Source organism: Dipodomys spectabilis, unplaced genomic scaffold, assembly GCF_019054845.1.
Source record: "Dipodomys spectabilis isolate Male_0828 unplaced genomic scaffold, ASM1905484v1 ptg000040l, whole genome shotgun sequence".
Classification (NCBI taxonomy): Eukaryota; Metazoa; Chordata; class Mammalia; order Rodentia; family Heteromyidae; genus Dipodomys; species Dipodomys spectabilis.
Window position 1 is genome coordinate 3,426,633 of NW_024870717.1, and position 5,650 is coordinate 3,432,282.

At 34.2% G+C, this 5,650-nt stretch overlaps 1 pseudogene; it reads right to left on the reverse strand.

Annotated features, from left to right (window-relative positions):
• Positions 1–2,730: 2,730 nt before the first annotated feature.
• Positions 2,731–2,827, reverse strand: LOC122106431 (annotated as a pseudogene).
• Between the last annotated feature and the right edge of the window lie 2,823 nt (positions 2,828–5,650).

The following is a 5,650-nucleotide window of genomic DNA, read 5'->3' on the forward strand; positions in this document are numbered from 1 at the left end:
GTAAATGAAAAAGAGTAATAGGAAGTTCTTTCTTCTAAGTACATTTCCCAATGGTTGCCATCCTTATCATACACACCTGTAAAAGGCTATGGATCTGGGGGAAGTCGTTGGGGTCCTCTAGATAATGGAGGATCCCACCATTTTCCTCTGATAAGCCATTGCCACCTTCCATCTACCAACTTTTTAAGAATCTTATTTAGCTTTTGGTCTAAATATCCCTCTACATCTTTCTTACCTACAGGATATCTATATGAGTCTATTGTATATGCTTTAGGATTAAAGGAAAGTCTCCAGTAGCCATACACACTTTTTGCTCTAGCCGTGCCTACAGCTTCCTGTAAATCTCTTACAAACAATTCCTTCTGCTGAAGTGATGTCATGAAACCTCCAATACTTTTATATTTACTTATGACTTGTCTAATAGCTTCCATAAGAGGGGCTTTTATGGTAGCACTTAACTCTGGTGAGTTAGTCATATTCTCAGGACACTCATCGGATGTTGGAGTCATCAACACTTTTAAGAAAGAGCCTTAAATAAGGGAACATTGAGCATGAGTAAGTAGAACAAGCAGCAGGAACAGTAAAAGATTAATAGGCACTCCTATACAACGAAGAAAAGAAAAACAGGAACAGAAACACATCTTTCCCAGGGGCATTGCCAGCCTTTCCAGGAGGTAGGCCTCTTTGAAGCCCCATTCTCTGAGGTAGACTTCAGTGAAGTCCCATTCTCAGAGATAGGCCTCTTTGAAGCCCCATTTTCTGAGGTAGACTTCGGTGAAGTCCCATTCTCAGAGATAGGCTTCTGTGAAGCCCCATTCTCAGGTCTGAATGCAGGTGTTCCATGCTAAGCAGACTCCACTGGAGTAGGCATGGCATTTGCTCCTTTCTTATATTTTAGATGTGCCAGAGAAATTTCTTCTCATATAGAGAAGATGGAGCAGAAGACTAGTTTGAAGAGGACTAGAAAGACAACAAGAATACATATATCAATTAGTATTATGACTCCAAATGTAACCAAGTAGTGCCATCAATCTAAAGGATTAAGACTTTTTAATCCTCTCTGTAAGTCTTCTGCCAAAGAATTTATCCACACGGTTTCCAAATGAGCTTGACTAAGGGCTGAGATGTCTTCCTGTAGCTGTCCTATCTCATGAGTTAAGCTATTGTCCTTCCAGATTTTTTGTAAATGCACTTTGGTAACTTCCCAATCTAAGCTCTCATTATAAGGTAATGGGGTAACACAAATATATTTAAATGACTGATGACATCTAGTTGTCAGCTGGGTTTTTAGATTATTGACTTGAGTCCCTAACTTTAAGACTACTTTTTCCAAAGCCTCTATTTTGTTTTTTTTTTAATTTTGGTTCAATAATTTGTTGCTCTGTTATTGTTAGAGAAACATCCTTATTTAACTCATTAACAAAATGTGCCAAGCCTTTTCAACCAGCTTCTTGATCTTTCCCCATATAGGTGGTGTTGCGGTTTTTGTTGAATTAGCCTCTCAATTGTTCTTGAACTAAGTCCGGTATGGCTTGAATCTTTTCTTGAGTTAGGGGCCACTGATTAATCCATACAGGATCATCACTTTTCCATATTATTTTGTCAGCATAAAGCTGTTCCTCAGTGGCCCCTATGAAAAATTTTGCTCCTTCAATGAGGAGTCTATTTGTCCTATTTTATTTTCATGTCTTGCATGATGTCTCTGCCCCATAAAGAAAAGGGCAAGCTGGGGATAACATAAGGTTTGAAGTGGCCTTGCTGCCCTTCACATACTCATTTGAGTTTCTGAGCTGACTAAGCTACATTAGAAGCCATCCCTAATCCAATTAAGGAAGAAGAAGTCTCTTGCACTGGCCAGGCCATAGGACAATCTTTTCCAGCTATACAGGATCTGTCAGCTCCTGTGTCTAAGAGTCCTGTCATTTGTTTTCCATTGACTTTAATGGCCTTGTAAGGCCTTTTATCTGTAATTTCCTGAACCCAGGCTACAGTATCTGTGGTGCCAAACCCTCCTTTTCTGTTTTGAGTCAGTGTGGGATTAGGCAAGTTTAGATATAAGAGTAAAAGTATTTGGGCAATCCTCTGTCCTTTATTAACTTGAATAGTCTCTTTTAGAGACCTTTGTCATGGCCTTTATAGTGGTAGGACTGTCTGAGTCTATTACAATTGGTAATACCTCAAAATTCTTTTTATAATTTGAGCCACCAGCGTCTGGCAACACCAATACTTACTGTAAAAATTCATGAATTCCGTGGAATTCTTCCAAGTGAATTGCCTGCATTAGATGTCAAAATGTATTCAAGAGTTTTTGTATACATGTATAATGATTTCTGCAGAGTTTGTGAAATTTTAATCAGAAATAATTTTAATTTATCCATTTAAATGAATAGTACAGAAACTAAAGTATTTCTGGTGCTTGTCTGAAAAAGAATATTTTAAAATATTCTATGTTTGTATAATGTGTTCTTTCAGATTGTATTCCATATAGAAAGTTTTAGATTCCTTTTTTTCCTCGGTCCTAATATTATTTTTCATTGGGATAAAATGACAATGTTGTCTAATTTCAAAAGTTTTGTAAAGTTTATGGTATGTAAACGCCTTTCTGAGGTGAAGATTTAATACACTGATGTCAAACTAAATTTAATTATATGAATTACGTGTGTTGTTACACTTGTTATTTTGTGATCAACTTTTTAATAACTGTTTTTCATTTCTTGCATCTGAAGAATGAAAAATACAGAATACTTCACAAATTTTCATATCATTCTTGTGCAATTGCCATGTTAATCTCTGTATTGTAATTTGGGAATACGTGCTGCTGAAGCATGTAGTATCTTCTAAATTTAAGTAGTTAATGATGCAATCTTTATACAGACTTATATCCACGGTTCCCTACTTGTAATAAGGAAACTATATTGTTCCTGACAATGCTACTGATCTTATTTCCCTAAAATTCTGTGAATAGTGGAAAAAAATATATTGTTCATCTTAATGCTCACATTTGCAAATTTTTTTGTCAATGACAATTTTAAATCTTTTTCATTTGGAATTTGATCATACTTTCAATAATTTATTGCTAGGTCCAAAGGTGATGGCTTTTTCATGTACTAATTGATCCAACTGAATTACCTTTGTGGAGCTAATGGATTCAAAGTAAGCCTTGCTTAAGAGCTACTTCTAACCTTCTGCAGCTGACATTTTCCCAAGTGAGGTCTTACTGGCACAAATGTCTACCTGACCCTTTATTCTTCTTCCATGTAGGAACAGACCAATCAGAATATCTTACCCTGACAGCAATAGATTGTTTTACTTGAACAACACTAATCTTAGTTACAAGGGATCATAGAGAGATGAAGAGTTCAGTCATAACTGTTCCGACTAGAAGGTATTTTATCAAAATATAATTGTTTATTATATCTAACATTTCAAAAGTAACTAAAGCCAAGAAGGTGAAAAAATTGATCATATTCATGATTACTTAATATCCTGGCCTGTCTACCATCCTACCAGGCAGGAAGTTACACTACTGCATTTCTATCACCAAATATTGTCATAGTTGCAGGAGAAGTCCAGATGTTTCTTCTAATTATTAGGCCTTAAATTGGTAATGTTTTAATCACAGTGTTTTCTCTAGCCTACAGGCTGTAAATCTACAAATGGTAAAGCTTTAGGTCCAACTCTATCAAACACTGAGGTAGAGATAATGTAATAATACTTTAAAACAGAGATGCCTTTGATACTGTACCCACAACAGAACAATGCAAAACATGTGTCTTTTTTCTTATATTATATATAGTTATATATTTTATATTTATATGTGCTGATTTTATATTTCACACAATGAAACTTACTAGAATTAGTTGATAATTTCACAAATAAATTAAAATTTATTTATTCCAATAAATAGAATTGGAATAAAATAATTAGGTTTAAAATGTATATTAGAATATAAAAAGTATCAACGCAGTGTCTTTGGTATAAACTTGTGATACATTCTAACTGTTCTTGTTCTTCTGAATTCACATGGTAAAAAACAATTTTGTTTTCCTCTAATCTATAAGGGATTTTACTCTGCTTCTCTGTTTATTGTTTTAATTCACTGGTCCCAAACTGTTTTTCTCCATATTTCTGAAGCATTCCTACTGATTATGCCCAAATTTTTCTGATAAGATGTCTAACAAATATTATTCTTCTGCACGACCCAATGATTCCTAGGATCCCAGGTACCAGTTACCTGCATCATCATATAACAAGGGCAAGACTTCTCACATAGGCCCATACAACATGCAACAAAGTAATTGAAGACTCATTTCAATTTCTCATTTCCTATATTTCAGGGCCCCAATTCCTTGAGATACAGGATTTAGCAGTAAGCAATTGTGAAATGCAAGGCAACTTAAAATGAAAGATGAGATCACAAAATTTGAGAGTATGTACTATGATTCAAATATTCAACTTACAGATGGCCAGCCCATATCAGTGAACAAGTTCACAAGGTGTCATAAGATTATTTTTAATACCCCTCCCCTATGATTAATGAAAGATTTTAGTCCAGCATAAGTGGACCAAAAAATAGTTCCTGGAAGGATAGATCCATAATTGGTCTACCAAGTCCCAGAAAAATTTACTTAGAGTTCAAATATAATTCAGAAAAACATTGAGAAGATCCTTAGTGCTTCAAAACACTGGGACTTCAGTACAACATGGTTCAGTGGTATAAAATGTCACTCTCAAATCAATGATTAAATCTACATTTAATCTCCTGAAAGTTATTCCTTTACAAATTAACTTTTTAAAATCACATTCGTCAAAATAACATTTGACAAGTAGATGATACTTAGTGACATTACAAGTTTTTCAAGTGTAGGGAGCAAGTTACAATAGAGTTGAATTATTTACCCAGCACTAATGCCAAACACGTTCAAACATTCATTAAAGTCTAGAAATAGTACCAACCACAATTTGTGTTTTTCAGTAGGAGCCTTCCAGAAAAGTGTTAAATAGATCAGCCTGCCAAATTTAAAACCAAAACGTTTGCTAAAAAAGTAAATGTCATCATTTAATAAGGTACATTTTAAAACGTCACAAATAGTTGTCTTATCATATGTAATATTATGTTTTCCCTATCTGTCTAACATAGGGAGAAATATGACTTTAAGTCTTGAATATGGGTACTCATCAGAGATATGACAAACAAAATCTGTCTTCTATTTCTATCACATTCCTCTATAGGAATAAATTTTAGTTTTCTTCTTTTTCCAAAACTTATAGGTAGTAAAAATATTATACCATGTAAAATAAAACAATCACACCACTGTACAGAGCCATTTATAAAAATTGGTAGCTAGGAGTACATTCTATGCATTTTTTAACTTTCTTTTTGGCTGAAGATTAATCTTCCAAATGGATGAGAATAAAATCATGTTTAAGTGCTTCACGTCTCCAGTCTTGCAAATTGTTACTGCAGATGAATGAATTATGGAAATATAAGCTGACATCAGTTCAAGCATATGCAGAATGGAAACTCCATGAAATGTATATAAACCTTTCAAAGTATTAATAGACAGTTTAACAGGATGACTATCAGGAATTTGAAAGCAGAAAGAATTTATAGTAAAGACATAGAATGAATGAAAAATGAACAAGGGGC